Consider the following 17,780-nt stretch of genomic DNA (forward strand, 5'->3'; position numbering starts at 1 on the left):
TAAAAAAAAACACCTCAAACCCTTTGAAAACCACCTCCTGATCCTGCCCATGCCATGCCTTATCATTATCTTATATACAAATCTGGAGAAGTATTTGGAGTGCTTATTTGATTAATTAAGATTTAGTGTTTTGCAATAATAGTTTACAACAATAAGCAGTGCCTTAGATCTGTAAGGCAGTAAAATAGTGTTTATATCTATCCCTCACCCAAGGGTGTATTTTCTTAAGAGAACATCAAGCACTTGACAGACAATTTTCACTGAATTCATTCTACATTTTGGGTTAAAGTTTATAGCTTACGTTACCTAATCATAAATTAGACACTAAGTAAGATTAACCAATATTTATAACCTCCTGGATGGTCTGGAATCATTACAGCTCAACAGCTCCCGTCCCCAAAATATAGGGAAGTAGACACTTTTCTTGCTTAATAACCCATATTTACCTCTAATTATGAAAATTAAAGTGATTAAAGGCTTTTTATTACTGAAATAGATGATCTTTTTCCCATGTCAAAGATATTATTGAAAGAAATATAGGCCTAATAATTGGAATTCAGATACACACGTGTATTTTGTAGTATGTAACAATAGATGTATTTTGAGGTTAGTATGCATGTAATAATGTCATTTATGACATACTTTAGTAGCTAATCATGACTTTAAATCCTGAGTTCACTTCAGTTTGCTTCAAGTTACAAGAAACTTTCCAGAATAAATTTTATGTTTGATATATACTTGCTCTACTCCAAATGGGATGTATTTTTGTTTTGGTTAAGATTTTGAATGCAAATTTGTCTCTTTTAGTGAATACTGGGTTGACTTTTGCACATTCTCTCATGAATACCTGTTAAAGAATACATTAACTACTGTGTTTAAGCTTAAGACTAGGTATAGAAGGGTAACCCCTTCTACAAGGGGTTTTTACTTCTTTGTATTATCCTTAAATTAAAATGTGTAGCTTTCCTAGACGTCCCAAAGTTTGTGAAACTACTGAATCTGACATCATAAATCCTGCTAGTACAGGCCTGTACATAGTGCCATTCCCAGTCATAATGGTTAACTTCATGAAGATATTCATGAAAATATTGTTGCAGAAGTTAGGGGTTGGGGGGAACCTCCTATGTTCACCCAGGTAAAATTGCTCCCTAACTCATCCAACATCACTTCATAACAAGCCCATGGTGGTCAAAAAATTCCTACATTATAGGAATTGGTTAAAACCAGTGAAACATGATGAAACATGAAAACTAATAGTGCCTAACATCAGCCATTTAATTGAGGGAATAAAAAGCAGACAACCATGTTTTTATTGAGTGTACTGGAAATAATTTAGGGATTGCTTTGTCCTTTTATAAATGGTTGGAGTTACTGAAAGAGAAGAGAAAGTACCTTTATTTATCTCCTATGATTGAAATGTATATGATACAGATAACTCTTCATGGAATATAATTAATATCATAATTCTTTCCATCTCCAAAATGATTTTTTAAATATTTTATTTATTTATTTGACAAAGAGAGAGGGAGACAGTAAGAGAGGGAATATAAGCAGGAGGAGTGGGAGAGGGAGAAGCAGGCTCCTTACAGGCTCGATCCCAGGACCCTGGGATCATGACCTGAGCCAAAGGCAGACACGTAACAACTGAGCTACCCAGGTGCCCCTCCAAAATGATTTTGTAAGAGAAATAGCATTATTCAACACTGAATGTTTACTGTTTGTGTACATCCATTCTGAATGGTTTTTAATGAATTTATGAATGAATGAAATTATTTCATTCCATCTTTACAGTAACCCTCTGTATTAGTCTGCTGTGGCTGCCATAACAAAATACCACAGTATTGAAGCCATTAAGTGGCTTCAATAACAGAGATTTATTTTTCCACGCTCCTGGAGGCTGGAAGTCTGATATCTGCGTGCCAGCATGATTGGTTTCTGGAGAGGGCTCTCTTTGTGGTTTACAGACAGCTGCCTTCTGTCTGTGTCTTCATATAACCTCTTTTTTGTGTGCATAGGGAGAGAAAGAGAGAGAGAGCTCTGTGATGTCTCTTATAGAGAGAGACACTAAATCTTACTAGACCCACACCTTTACCTTCTTTACCCTTAATTACTTCTGTAGAGGCCCCATCTCCAAATACAGCCATACTAGGGGGTAAGGGCTTCAACATAATGAAATTTGGGGGACAAACACATTTGTTCCATTTGTTGCCCACTGAAGTAGTTTCTCTTACAATCATCTCCAGTATTCAGAAGAAGACAGTTGAGACACAGAGTTTGGTGATTTGCCAGGTGCTACCTGGTAGCAAGTGTTAGAGCTAGGATTCAAACCAAGTCTGTCTCACTCAAATCTCATGCCCCTCATCATAACCTCATTCTCTGCTTTATCCTGAGGAAACACAGAAAAGGTAAAAAGAGTAGAGACATTAGTGATAGGAGTAATGGATGAGGAAAAGGGACTTAGAATAGTGAGATGTCTTACTCATAGTTACAGGACCTGTGAAATGGCTCTAATCTAGAATCAACTTGGTCATACTTTCTGAATTTCCTGTGTGATCTCTCTCTGTCTCTGTCAGTTACTTTTAAATCAGTCTTTCTCAGAGGAGAGACTGCTGTAGATTCGCAAGCCCACCTCACAATTACTGAATCAGAATCTCTGGGTGAGTGGCAGTCTGAGACTGCATTTTGAAAGTTGCTCAAATGCTTCATATGTGTTCTAAGGTTTGAGAATTGCCATTTCTTAAAGGGACATCCAGTTCAGGTTAGGAGACATGTTTGAAGGCGACCCATGTTTGGGTGGCGCATTGGGTATGTTTAAGCACTGGCTCAGGGAGAAAAGGTGGACATGCACCGAGCTCTTTAAAGACAGCTCTCCAAGGAAAATGTGTTCTACTTTTAGGAAATCAATTCCTACTGCCAGCATTTTCTCCTTGTGTCTTTTTCACAGTTTCCTTGGGTATTTTTCCAGCCTCATGACTTGGCTCTACATTCTGATTGCCATCGTGATACATCTTTTGTCCACCCACTCCCATCTTCCCTGCAAAGTGCATTCACTTTATCATGTAACACCTTTCCTTTCTTATAAGAAAAGTGTTATATGCAGAATATCCCATACCGATAACTTGCATATCGTAAAAGGATGTTGGATATCATGTACTGCTTCACTCAGGGCAGACTCTCTTGTCCTCTTTTTTCTCACTTTGCCACTTTTTACGGCTAAGAGAGTAGTAAGTCATTGACCTGGCTCGATTTCAGGAGCACTGACAGGCTCACCTGACCCAACATTATTTGAAAGTCTAATTTCCATAGTATGTTATCCATGGACTGCTTACACTGCATGGAGCTATTTTTCCAGGGTAGATTTCAAGCAAAGCTCCACGGTCAGTTTTGATTGTAAAATACTTCAGACTGACCTCATCTTAGAGGTGAACTGTGCATGTCTGGCGTATTAAATGGTCTAAAAGCAAAAGACTTAATTCAGCGTAGTCGAACCCACCAATCTCCAAGGTTATTTGATCACAGAACCCACGTCTTCTGCATAACTGTGTTGATCTGAGGAACTGATTGTTCGTGGACACACTTGGAAGACTGCTGCGCTTCACTAGTATGCCTTGAAGTACTGGTTGAGGCTTAATTTCCCAAATATCTTTTTTTTTTTAAAGATTGTATTTATTTATTTGAGAGAGAGAGATCACAAGTAGGCAGAGAGGCAGGTAGAGAGAAGGGGAAGCAGGCTCCCTGCTGAGCAGAGAGCCCGATGCGGGGGGCTCGATCCCAGAACCCTGAGATCATGACCTGAGCCGAAGGCAGAGGCTTTAACCCACTGAGCCACCCAGGCTCCCCTCCCAAACATCTTTAATAAATATGAGCAGCTTGCTTGGAGCAGGGGAGGAGGGTGTGTCTCAGGGTTCTCTGAATACCTGTGGAAAATCGTATCACACAGAGTTTAAAAGATAATCGAGCAGAGAGTACAGAATAAGAAGCTCGCCTTGACAGACCAACATATCAAATATGTATGTTTTGAGATGAGAAAGGTAGCGTGAAGGAACTAGAACGGAATGTGGCATGTAACTAGGGTGATTGTGATGTTCTTGAGTTAACTCTGATACACTTGGGAGGGAACAAATGAATAGAGAAGATGAAAGGAAAGATGGATATGAAGATGGGGTATTTGAAAGCAGATTTTATATCCTTCACAATTTTTTTTTAGCTGATAACCCTATCAGGAAGGTAAAAAATTGAAATCGAGAGGTAAGGGTGTGTGTGTGTGTGTCTGTCTGTCTATCAAACATTAAATTACTAAAACTCATCATCTCAGGGCTCTAAACTTTTATCAGTGTCACAGTCCTCTCTAAAACTTTTCAAAATTGTAAAGTTCCTGAGCAAGAGGCCTAATAGCCTGCCATATGTGAAGACAAGAACACAGCCATAGATTAGAACGTGTGGAACTTTTCCTTTTCCTTTTCCTTTCAAGTCTGTCATTTTTATTAATGTTCTTAGAACCTCTTTCTCTGCAGACGGACTTTGAAACTTTCTGTAATTTTTTTAAGAGACAGACTCTCTAATAAGTTGAACAGAAGCAGGTGAGCTTAGATTCCGTCCCTTTTTCATCTTCCCATTTGAATTTATATAATAGCAAAATTCATGTGTGCCCGAGGTTGACGATCCTGCTTGCATTCCCTCTTGGCAAATACAGTTTTTTGAAGCAGATATATAAGCGTGTATTCTAAGAAAACTTCCTGAATTTTAGCTCAAAATCGCAAATCCTCCATAGAATATGTATTTCAGGCAAAAACTCTAGAAAGTGTTGTACTCTGTCTACAGGTTCGTAGTAGAAGTAAGCAATGGCAGTTTCTTACTATTTGCACGTGTCATAGCAATGTATACCTACATATGAAAGGCCATTCCAAACCTAATTTTCAGTTTTGCTCATCTTGCTTCAATGAGAATCTCCTTGTGGGTCTGTTTCCTTTTCCACATCCCTTCACATGTCTGCACACCGTCACTCTGTTCATCAAAGTCTGCCCTCAGGAAAGGAGCTGATGGTTGAGTTCATAATAAGTATTAATAACTAATATGGTGGAACACATTACAGGAGGAGCTCATTATATTTGATTAATGTTAATCCTTGATTCTTAGTGAATCAAGTTCTCATTGTGAAATATCATCTACCAGCAATATTTAGGGAAGGTAAGGCTTCAGTGATTTGCCGGAGCCAGCTGTTACCGGCTTGCAAGAACTGATTCTTAAATTTTTCGGAATTGTTGCGAGCTGGTTTGTTAAACACAGCCATTATTGAAAATTAAATTATAAAATCTTACGATTAAGTAAATCATATTAAAAACAAAGTTCATTTTCCAAGCTTATTATGTCCTGGTTAGACTCTCGCGTTTCAATAGCATCTGTGCTCTTGAGGATATTTTTGTCTACCGTATCGGTGGGATTGTGTAACTACACATCTTGTCACAACTCTGCCCAACTGGCATTATATTGGCATTTTGGAAATGGCCATAATAGGTGTATTTACACTATGGAAAATAGCAAATATTCCAAATCAGTTTAGTTTTCTGTTTTGCTGATTTCCTAGACCTAAGAAAATGTTAACAATGTTGATTAAACATGAAAGTGTGTTATAGCTATAGGGTTAACATTGTTTTAATAGCACAGGGACTGAGGACATATTCCCTTAATATTTGTCAATGATTATCCAATTCAGCAACAAAGTCACTCATGTCATTCTGACACAAGTATCCTTCATTTCACTTTCTCAGTATTCTTTGGAGTAAGAGAAAATAACCAACATTCATGATAGAAGTGCCCTGTTGTTCCACTGCAACCACGGGTTAGCTACTCTGGTGGTTAATTTCATGTATCAAATATTTTAGGCCATGGTACCCAGATATCTGGTCAAACATTCTAGAAGTTTCTGTAAAGTCACTTTTTCTAGCTGAGATTAACATTTTTTTTAAAGATTTTATTTATTTATTTGACAGAGATTACAAGTAGGCAGAGAGATAGGCAGAGAGAGAGAGAGAGAGAGAGGAGGAAGCAGGCTCCCTGCTGAGCAGAGAGCCCCACGAGGAGATCAATCCCAGGACCCTGGGATCACAACCTGAGCCCCGAAGGCAGAGGCTTTAACCCACTGAGCCACCCAGGTGCCCCTGAGATTAACATTTAAATCAGTAGATTTTGAGTAAAGCAGATTGCCCTCCGTAATGTGGGTGAACCATATCCAGTCAATGAAGGTCTTAATGGAAAAAAATGACCTTTCCCAAAGAAGTGGAAATTCTGCCAGTAGACTGTAACATCAGTTCTTCCTGTGGTATCCCTACCAGACTATCCTCCACATTTTGGGTTTGTCAGCCTGCAAAATTCTTTGAGCCAATTCCTTAAAATGAATCTCTCATATATATAGATCATATATATACATACATATGTGTGTGTATATATTTTTTGTGTTTCTATCTATATATATGTAGACAGATACACATACACGTATCCTGTTGGTTCCATTTCTCTGGAGAACCCTAAGGAATATAGCTACTGAGTCAAAAGTTTTGCGAAGGAAACAACTGTGTACAAGTTAATTGGCCATATGGAATTTGGAATAAATAGTATTGTATATTTGAAAGTTACCTGTGAATTGTGTGCTACCCTTTCTATATATAACTAACATTTATTGAAAACTTATATATGTATATAAGTGCACACACTTTCTTTCTCAGAAATTCAGGTGTTACATATTGAGCAGCAGACCATTGAGAGGAGTGTGCATGAGTCCCTTTAATCAGATAGTCTCTGTGTATGTGTGATTTGCTGAAAGTTTAGAGCTGCTAATTTTCATGTTTTCCCAGTTGTTTATCAAACATTTAATATAGGGACAGAAAAAAATCCTTATCTATCCTGTTTGTGTTATTTGAAAGACAGATAGGAAGTTTTTGCTTTCTAAATGTGGAACAACTAATATTAATTGCATTGTGTCTTTTTTATGCAAAACTCCAGAAGTAATTAACTGTGGTTTAATAAATACAATATTTTCACAAAAATGCTATTCAGATACTTCTACCGCAAAGACAAAGTTCATGTGTGAATATCTGCAGGTGGTTCAGTTCTCAAAGCCTCTGAAAACACTCGAACACTGAAACCTCCGTGGTATTTTATCTCCTGAAGAGAGAGAGCTTGAGTGGATTCCACAGTTGTTTGAAGTTGGTAGTTTCATAATGCCCCAGCATTTCAAATTCAAGATTTAATAATCTCTCACCTGCTAAATCATCAAATGCCCTTTCATAACTAGATGCTGTAGTATCGTTCATTTCAATGGCAGCCATGGGATAATATCGTCTTAAGCCATTGATAGTGATAAAGAACTTGCAGAGCCTCAAGGGGAAGAAAAAGCCAGAAAGAAAGATTCTGCATGGACTTAATATGTTTTTGCTTCTTCAAAAAAGGCAGGAGAATATTAACTTTAATTGATACAGTTATTCATTTTTTTTCAGCTTACAGCATTACATTACATAATGTGGAAAATAAAATGAAAAGAGTAGATATGCAAAATAGTAGTCCCTTGTCTGAAGAGCACTTTCTTAATGTTCAGTTATTGATTTTCTTTGCTTGACTTGACTTTGCAATGAATACGATGGAAAGACAAAATCAATATGAAATGAAATTTACATAAAGGCTGTTTTCTGTGTGGTACAGATTTTATACATTTCCAGAGTACATAGGTTTGGCTTTGTAAAGCAGTTTAAAAAGAAGTACATGGAGTCAGTGGTAATAACCATGTGGCAAAATAAGTAAGTTATTTCTAGAATAGTGGTAATAGAATCCTGCTCTAGAATTGTTACTTTATAACTGACAGATTTTAAATTGGACTAATTTGGGGTGGATACTTCTTTAACTATGCAAGGATCTTAAACCCATCCCTCTAGCCAGTGCCACTTGGTAGTTGTGTATACGACAATGAGAAAAATGTTCCATTGCTATTATTTCATTTTTATATACCAAAGCCTACAATGCAGGAGAGGATAAGGAGGTGCCAAAATCAAGTGGCAGGTCTGAAACTAAGGTTTCTGAATCCTCAGTCTTACACCAACCACCCAGGCAACAGCATCGTTGTTTTCTCCACTCTACATGCCAACTAAGAATAAGGAAAACAATTCAGATTCCTTCAAACTTCATATAAGACCCACGTTCATATTTTGACTATACCTATTAATTATGAGGGGTTCAGAGAGGACCATATTTTTTCACTTCATTAACCCCCTCTATGAAAAGAACTATAAGGCACAAAAACAGGAAATTAGCCACATCTGTGGCATTACTCAAGTCATCATCTTTAGAAGTTGTAAATAAAATAGAAATTTAAACACACACACACGTATGTATATTGTACATATGTATATTGTATGTATACTGCATGTATATTGTATGTATATTGTATGCACATGTGGGTGGTGTTTGTAGCTCTTTTCCATTCCAGCTCACCAGGACTTGGAGTGTGACTGTGTGATGGAGGGGTAGGAAAATACGGATGAGCCGCTTAAGGTTTGTCCTGTTGTAATGCTGCTTGCTCACACTTGGGGATGGAGGTAAGAATGAATTATCAGGGCAGAGGGAAAACACTAAAAATTATCAACTTAAATGAGAAGTGAGATCCAACTAACAGAAATTCAAAATGGAAAGGAAATCGCAGTATCATTGGAATTTTGAAAATTCAGATGGTCTGAATGCCTGCCCGCAAAGCACTCCCTTCCGTGATGGCCCACGGAAATGGGCGAAGCTTTGGGGGTCAGCCCATCTATGTTCTACAGCTTTAGTTTTCAATTTGTTTCACACATAAAAGCAAAACTCTGTCTTCCCATAACTTGTACTTAATTCTGTGATTCTTGAGTAATTCTCTGGCTCTGGATATAATCAGCAGATGATTTGTACATTAATTGATTCATCCTCTCAGTCATAGAGTCAATATTTAATGAATATCTATAATGCGTTAGGAATCATGCCAGGTGCCAAATATATCTAGCTCTTTTCCTTCAAATATTTGAAGTTCTATAGCCCTGAACATCCTTCTTTTATTTCTCAGATAACATAATTCCATGCCTTTCGCTGTTCTGGATTTTCTCTTCTCTTTGCATCCAGTTTATAAGATGAAAAGGTAAAGATGACCACTGGGCATATCTAGTAAGAGGAAAGTTCCTATTTCTTTAGCACCAGTTTGCCTTCTCACTGCAGGAGGCTGTATATAGGACACCCAAATTCTGGTACTAGCATTTTATGGCCATTATTGCATGGTTTTGTTTTTAAAATTGCCTAATCATGACTGATTTTAGTAGTTAATAAATTATTACTCAAATTTTTTTCAAGGTGCGTGACTGTTATGTAGTGACCATTAATTTGTCTTAGGGTTTCTGACTTTTCATTACAGAGACACCTGTTTAAATGTTTCCTTTAAAAAAAAAAATTGGGATGAACTTGTTCTGCAATTTTATTTTCTTTCATTTCTCAAGAGATTTGAAAAACTTAAATAATCTTAGCTGATAGACAACTCATTTATATAATTAAATAAGTTTCTAAACTCCTTAGCAATTGAGTATTATTTTACTTTAAGTTCATGCTATGTAGATTCTAAGAAAAAACATCTATGGAAATGAGAAATGAAGAGCTTATAGTCAGGCTATGGAAATAAGTACTTGGATTAAGTCTCATCTGTACATGTTGTAAATTGTTGAGGAATGAACTGTTTTACATATGACAATTCTGTTGGTCTTTAATAACTTCTTGGTGTTTATTGATTTTGTAGAATTCTGTGCAGACCTGAAACCTCCATAGATATTAAACTCTCAGAGTAATACTGTAAACTCTTAATATATTCAGTCTTCTCTTTGTTGGGTGCCCAGTTTTAGTATTTCCTTATAGCTTTTGGTCTGTTAGGGGGCAGAGAAAGAGAAACTGAATAGAATAGAATAATGTGCTTTAGTCACAATAGTATCTGAATATTTATAGGGTTGATGGGGCGCACTTTCCTTCATGTGCGTGGATTATAATGCATCAAAGTCAATCTATGTTGTTTGGTTAGTAATACTTTTCAATTATTCCTTGTTCTGAGAATATGCTTTGAATGGAAGCAGTAAGCAGGAGGTAACTAGAAAACTAATTTTTACTGAGTTGGCCTCTTCTCACTTTATTGAAATGCAAAGCATAGTTTAATTTTTTGGCTTTAATATTGGAGAAATTCACTGTGCTACACTTAGAACTCTGGTCACTCACTGTAAATTTCAGATCGAATATTATGCAAATATTTTTTGTATTACATTGTGTTTGTTTTTAGAACATGTTTAGTCTCTTTCTGTAGGTAGTGTCTAGCCAAAGAGGAAGTGTAATATTATGGCTACATACATGGGCTCTGGAGTCAGATTACTTGAGGGTCTTCCCTGCCAGGTGATCCTGTCAAGTTTAATGCCTTTGCGTTTCATTTTTCTCCTCTGTTAATGGGGTCTATAAAAGTAACTATTTCATAGATTTGAATTTTTTTTTAAGATTTTTATTTACTTGTCAGAGAGAAAGCACAGGCAAGGGGAGCAGGGGGCAGGTGGAGAAGCAGGCTCCTTGCTGCAGGACTTGATTCCAGGATCCTGGGATCATGACCTCAGCTGAAGGTAGATGCTTTACCAACTGAGCCACCCAGGTGTCCCATGGATTTGAATTCTTAATTGGAAGGATTAAATAAAATGATACATGTAAATAGCCATGTTAATATTAGTGATCATTATTACTTTGAGTACACAGCTTATTGAATTCACCCATTTAATTTTGATTATAGGAAAAATAAAACAAAGTAAATAATTCTGACAAGTAAATCCTGTGAATGTCTTGGTTTGTATTACACCTGACCTCTGTAACTTTTTACTGTAAGCTTTATGTGCTCATTTTTTCTAAATGATTCTGAGCATGCTATTTTGTTGCTTTCTAGGAAATGAATTTTGGTTTTGGTAGTCAACATATTACTGTCTCTAAAGAAAGCCTTTAGTGTATTTAACAGATATAATCAGATCTTTAATATCCATTTATGGCAGGCAGATACATCTGTACAAAACCTGACCTTAATCTGAGGGAAAGAATTTGGGAAAGCAGGTAACACATTGACTTTCAATATCAAGAATGTTTTAAAATGTGAACTGCATTTTAATAGTTTCAAATATACAAATGCTTAAAAATAAATAAGTACTTAAAATTAATTGTAGTTTTTACATTTAAAAAGTTTCTTGTCTAGCATCTTTGTGTTTGTTTACAAATGAATTGGTGACATGCATTTGGCAATTATTTAGGTCATTGGATAAGTGAGGACATCCTGCGAGGACAGTGTAGAGGTAAGCTAGCTATGGGATTAGACAAATTCATCTTGTAAAATTCCATGACAGTGACATTGCCACTAAGTCTGTTCTCTGCTCTGACCTCACTTCCGTAATTTGGTGGTATAAACAGCCACTTAATATTTATTCCTGCATATATGTTTGTAGAGTATCAGAAGGAATGCTGAATTTACCATTTGTGTGCCTTTGAGTAGGTCACTTAGCCATTTGGAGCCTGTTTTCTTCATCTATAAAAAAAGAAATAATTTCTCCATTATCCCATCCCATAGAGTTTACAGTACGAGCTTTATCATTTATCATTTATAATGATGTTATTTATGGAATTTATAATCTTTATAATCTTCTGCAGAATGTAAGATTATTTATTTATTTATTTATTTTTCTTTGATGGAGATTCGTTGTTACAGTGGAAAAAGAATAGGGGTGGGATTAAGGAGACTTGGGTCATTGAGTTAGATTTTGTATCTCCATTTCTTTCTTTGTTGAATGGATGGGTTGGTTTTGATGATGCCTAAAGATCCCATGTACCTCTAAATTTTAACTATAATTTCAATGGTATCTTTTTAGTTTTCTTCAGGAATTTTTTCTTGTGTAAAACCAGAAAAAGAAGGGGATGCTTTTGCTCTATCAAAATACTTTAAAATAGAATAAAACTAGGAGATATTGCATTATACTTGAAAAGATACATATATATATATATATATATACAAAACTAAAATATGTGTTTTATATATATATGTAAATAACCCTTGTAATTAGGTTTGATAAGTGAAATATTATATTATTTTAAAATTATAAAAAGTGTAAAGCTAAAAGAAAACCTGTTTATGAATCAGAATATGAAATTTCAACTACTTTTCATTCAGAATGAAATTTACTTTGATTTTTTAATTACTTGTTGAAGTGACCATAATTTCTATTATAGATGATACAATGGATGAGTTTATTTAAAGCACTAATTTAAAGCACTAATTTTCCTCATAAGTATCATGTATATTTGTTAGCTGAGTGAATTATTTGACTTGCAGAAGAAAGAAAAGAAGTCATTTGGCTCATGTTTTTCTACCCAATGCAGAGTTTTAATATAAAACATTGCATTATAATAATTTGTATTCTAGAAAAGGACCTCAGGATCAGGCTCCAAATAAAAAGGCGCTGGTTCCAGAAACACTTGTGATAGTTTAGAAATTTCCAGAAGCTATCCAACAAAGTGGACTTGACTAGGATTACTTTCAATTTGCACTTGTCTCTTGGGTATCTGTTCAAACCTGCTTCTGAATATCTTCTGACTGAGTTGTAAAGGGGGGTTTGGTTTTGTTACCTAGCAGTGTGAAATGTTCTTGTAGAAGCCATGTCACTCCCCTGTTTTTTTATATATTACACTGCAAAGTGGTCTTCTGTAAATTAAAATAAAAAATCATAGAGATAAAATGCAACCTAGTGTCTCTTGCTTTGATTAGGTTTGCGTATGAAGTAGTTTTGAAGTCATTACTCTGACTGCATTATTGAAGGTGCAGGGGACATTTTGGGGTGCACTTCTTTCTGCCGATAGCATTTCTTTGTTATCTTCAAAACCATCCAACCAAAAAAATATACAAACAAATAAATAAATAAAAATTAAAAAAATAAAAAACCATCCAACCAGTCACTTAGTTTTCTTCACTGATCTTCTTTCCTGTTTTCTGTCAAGCCTTGACATTTTTAACACTATTTGTCTTTCATTCTCTTTACTTCTTGCTCTGTTCTGCTATCCACAGCTGTATGAAATGCTGGCTCCTTTATGGATATTCAGGAAAATATTTACAAACCGTCTTTGGGACATTTCTACTTAAATTGCCCATGGTTACCTTTAAGCAGCATGTTTTTTAAATCCATCTCCTTCATGTCCCCAAATTCTTGCTACAGTATTTACTACTAGAGCCTCCTGAGCTAAAATCCGGAGAGAGCTTCACCACTCCCTTTTCCTCTTCCCTCCCCCAGTACTTTTTTCAAGTTTTCTTTAGCTATGTTACCCAAATTTTGCTCCTGGTCTTTACTTTCAAGGCCATCATTTTGCTCCAGACTATAGAAATGCTTTCCTTATCTGAAGTAGTGACCTCCCAAAAGCTCTCCTCATCACTACTTCGTCTCCAGTCAACCTTCAAACTTGAAACCAGATCAGTTATAACCTTGTTACTTAAAAAGTTTGTCATGTCACTTAGTTTTTAAGATCCTTTATAATCTGACCCAATCTATTTTTGATTTTTTTTTTTTTTCTCCTCTCTTGGGCCTCTTATTTACCCTAATGTGGAAGAAGATGCTAGTGGTCTACCCAAACCTATAATATTCTACCTGGGCACAAGGCAAGACTCTCAGCATTCTTTGCAGTCAAGATGTGGTAATGTGCTTAAGTTCCTGGGAATGCAATGAGAGCAAAAGTGATAGCTAATACCTCTGGGTTTATACTTTAGGACATTAGGTTACATTCTCTTTCCCCCCTTTTCCTTCCTATTGTCTGGAATCTGAGGCAACCATTTGACTGTGGATAAGATGACATTGAAAGGAACCTAATTGCCTCGATAATTTCTTGGGACTGAGCTACCTCCCCCAACCTTGACTCTGTATTGTGGCATGACTATATGGAAGTGAGGGAACAATTTTTTTTTTTTTTTTAAGTCCTGACTTTGTTTGTAGTATGAGGCCTCTAAATAGTATTCTGTATTTTTCATATAAGTGTTCTGTTTTATCTTTGGGAATTCTGTATCACTGCAGAATGGAAACATTTAAAGAAGCCTTGTGTTAGTCAATGACAGTGTCTCCAAGAACAGCAAAGATCTTTTTTGAAGACATGCTTATCTTATTTGTGTTTTCCATGATGGGAGAGTTGAAATTATGACCTGGCCCCTTGATCACTGACCTCTGGCAGATACTGCCACCTCTGACAACTGTGTGTTAGGCTATCATCTACATTGTTTTAACAGACCAACAGAGAACCTGGTTTAGGCAAGGTGGATGCTTGTTTCTCAAGTAAAACTCTGGAGCAATATGCAGGAGGATAGAGCAACTCTGTTCCTACAAGATGCTTCTTCAGCCTTGTGATTTTGCTACTCCTGAGTGTTATGCTCTTGTTCACATGACAAAACGTGTCATCATCAGTATATTCCCTTTTTAGTTAATGAGAGGGGAGGAAGAAGTAAAGGGTTCCAACTCTTCCTACTAAGGCCACAACCTGTAACTTGCAGAACACCTTGTGTCTAAATCCCATTGTTCAGAACTTAATACATGGCTATACCTTCCTGCAAGGCAAGCTGGGAAATACTGTCTTTATTTGTGAGGCCATGAGCCCAGTGAAAACTTGCTTAATTTCATGATTAAAAGGAAAATGGGATGGTGAGTATTGGGGGAAAAGGAGTGATTATCTAACACACTGAGTGGCTATATAAAATCTGTAAAATTACCTGCTAGATCTCTCCAAAAATGAAAATAATTTTTTTTTCTTCTAAGTAGTTTCCTCCTGTGGTCTACTTGATCTTGGCAAGCAACACAATCATCTACCTAGTGAAAAAAGAAAGAAAAAACCCAGAATACCCCCTGGTCCTTATATTCCCATCTAATCCATAGAACTTTCTGTTGATTCTGTTTCATTAACATTGTTCACTCTTTTTCCTTTCCTCTCCTCTGCAAATTTTGCGGTATAATCCATATCCTTATCTTTCTTTTCAGCTATTACGGTGCATCTTTAAATGATGGTGGACTTTTACTATTGTGTCTCTCTAATCCATCCTCCAAAAACCATAATGATCTCTCTGAGATTCAGATATGATCATTTTACTCCTCTGTTAAAGGCCCTTTGATGATTACTCATTGTCTATGAGATAAAGCCCCAGATCCTTAGCAGACCACTTAGGCACTCCATAGTCTTATCCTTACTTTGGAATATGTTCATCCTTACCACTTATAATCTACATTTTGCATTGCTATCCCACTTTTCTAACTGATAGAGTCTTTGGTTATTGGGATGCTGATAAAGTCTTTGGTGAGTTAGCTTGCAGATTTTCCTCTCCCTAGAAAGTTCTTTCCTCCTTCTAGCCCTTGCAAAAAACACCATCTTTTAAGGCTAGTTTTAACATAGTCATTTTTATGAAGACGTCATTGGCTTCTGTGTGCATCTAGGTTTGACTATTCACTAATTAATGCCTATATGGTCTCTTAAAGTCATTTGCAACCAAAATGGGTATTGATCACATGCATGACATCGAGGCAGAAACAAGGGTAGGATTGTACAGATCCTCTATTTTTATATTGCAATCGCTTCTCGGCCTTTTGGCTAAGATCAAGTGTAGTATCTATATTTTTATATTGCATAGATGCTAATATAAATAATGGATATCTTTTTCATTTGTTCATTTATATGTCTGTCACCTTTATTTGACTGAAAATTCCTTAAGAGCAGATTTTGTCCCTTAGTTGTATTTGCCAGCTCAGAAATCAACATGATTTCTGGAATACAGTAGAGGTATGCAATAAATGCTTCTTTAAAGCTCTAAGAATAGGGAGTTGTAGGGGAGGGATAGGGTGGCTGGGTTATGGACATTGGGGAGGGTATGTGCTGTGGTGAGTGCTGTGAATTGTGTAAGACTGATAATTTACAGACTGTACTCCTGAAGCAAATAATATATTATATGTTAATAATAATTAAAAAAAACTCTAAGAATATATTTTTAAATGCTAATGGTGGGGAAGTGAATTAGTATAACAACTTTGTTAAACAATATGGCAGTATGTATTAAAGGAGAACATAATCTGTCTGACCCAGTAATTTTATTAATAGTTGTACATCCAACATAGAGCTTGAACATGTGTACCAAGAGACATGGGCAACATTGTTTCTAATAGCCGAAGAATGGGGAATAAAGCCCAAATGTCTATCAATATAATACTGGATAAAGAAATTGCAGTATATTAATACAATAGAATTTTATATAGCAAAGGAAATGAATAAACTATACCTATTTTCTGGGTAACATTCCCAAATATAACAAATAGAAACAAATAAAAAAACCTACAATGTATGATCCAATTTGAATAAAATTATAAAACAGAAAGCACGCTGTTAGGATCAGGGTAATATAGTTACTTTAAGAGATGAAGAGGAGAGTAGTGACCAGGAGGCAACATGAAGATGTGGTTCTGGTTTACTGACAATGTTCTATATTGGTTGTCTGTTCTCTTTGTGATAATTCATTGAACTGTGTGTTTTATACTTCAGCAAATAAGTTGAAAAATGAATGCCTGAATGACTGATATGCTAGAGTGACAAAGATCTCAAATGGATCAATTATAATTTATGGCTATGGCTTTTTGGATGGGTGTCATGCGATAAGTAACTCAGCACCTCTGAGCTTCACCTTCTGTCCAAGAGGCTGAAGGAGATTGATCTACAGTCTCCACAGCTATATTCCAGCTCTGACTTCCTATACAGAAATTAGAAAGAGATGGAAAGACTCTATTTCATGTCTTTTTTGGGGACTGACATAATGCAGTAGCTCAGGTCAAATTAAAGGAAAAAAAATTCCAACTTTTTGCTATGTTCATGTGTAAATCAAAGTTTTTAGACACTTTAACAATAGGCAGCCAAAATGGTAAACCCATTATAAAGTATTCACACAGCTGTTACTTTGGTTATATTGCAAATCAAATAAATTTCCCAGTTGGCACAGTGGAGGATGTGTGTGTCCTTCAGTATATATAACATTTAGAGCACACATTTGTTCAGGATTTTATAGTGAGAATCTACTGTAAATAGGATTCATCGGCCTCCATAGTTTCAGTCCATCCGGCATTTTAAAGCTAAGACCAATAGGCAACATTCCAAAGTTCAAATGAAAATGCAATAATTTACTGTGAATCCATGTAATGGTGACAGTCAACACATATCAGTTATTGATGTTTTGGAATAATCAGTTTTTGCCAGAATTATTTGTATAATTATTTTATTCATAACATTTTAAAGTGTGGATTTAGCCAGATTATGTTTTGGTTTGAATTATTCAGATTGCAAAATTACTTAGTCTACTTTTTCAAACTTTTCTATGTCCTCATGGTAGAATTGGGAATAAAATGTGTACTAATCTAGGTGTTTTTTTTTTTTTTTTAAATTGTACATTCGGTGATCAGAACTGGCTCTGTTTTTTGTTTTTGTTTTTGTTTTTAAGATTTTATTTATTTATTGACGGGGCAGGGGGAGCACAAGCATAGAGAGCAGCAGGGGAGGGAGAAGCAGGCTCCCCGCTGAGCCAGGAGCCCAATACAGGACTCAGTCCCAGGACCTGAGATCACCACCGAGGGAAAGGCAGACGCTCAACTGACTGAGCCACCCAGGTGCCCCTGGCTCTGCTTTTATAATCTATATATCTTAAATATATATATCTTATA

The 17,780-nt window shown here is 36.1% G+C and overlaps 1 protein-coding gene and 1 pseudogene across 4 annotated transcripts in view; both read left to right on the top strand.

Annotated features, from left to right (window-relative positions):
* Positions 1-17,780, top strand: part of NKAIN2 (sodium/potassium transporting ATPase interacting 2) — a 1,000,598-nt gene that overhangs the window by 117,439 nt on the left and 865,379 nt on the right. The gene's annotated exons all lie outside the window — the stretch shown is intronic.
* Positions 15,653-15,740, top strand: LOC116870608 (annotated as a pseudogene).

Source organism: Lontra canadensis, unplaced genomic scaffold (assembly GCF_010015895.1).
Source record: "Lontra canadensis isolate GAN:19392208 unplaced genomic scaffold, GSC_riverotter_1.0 scaffold23, whole genome shotgun sequence".
Classification (NCBI taxonomy): Eukaryota; Metazoa; Chordata; class Mammalia; order Carnivora; family Mustelidae; genus Lontra; species Lontra canadensis.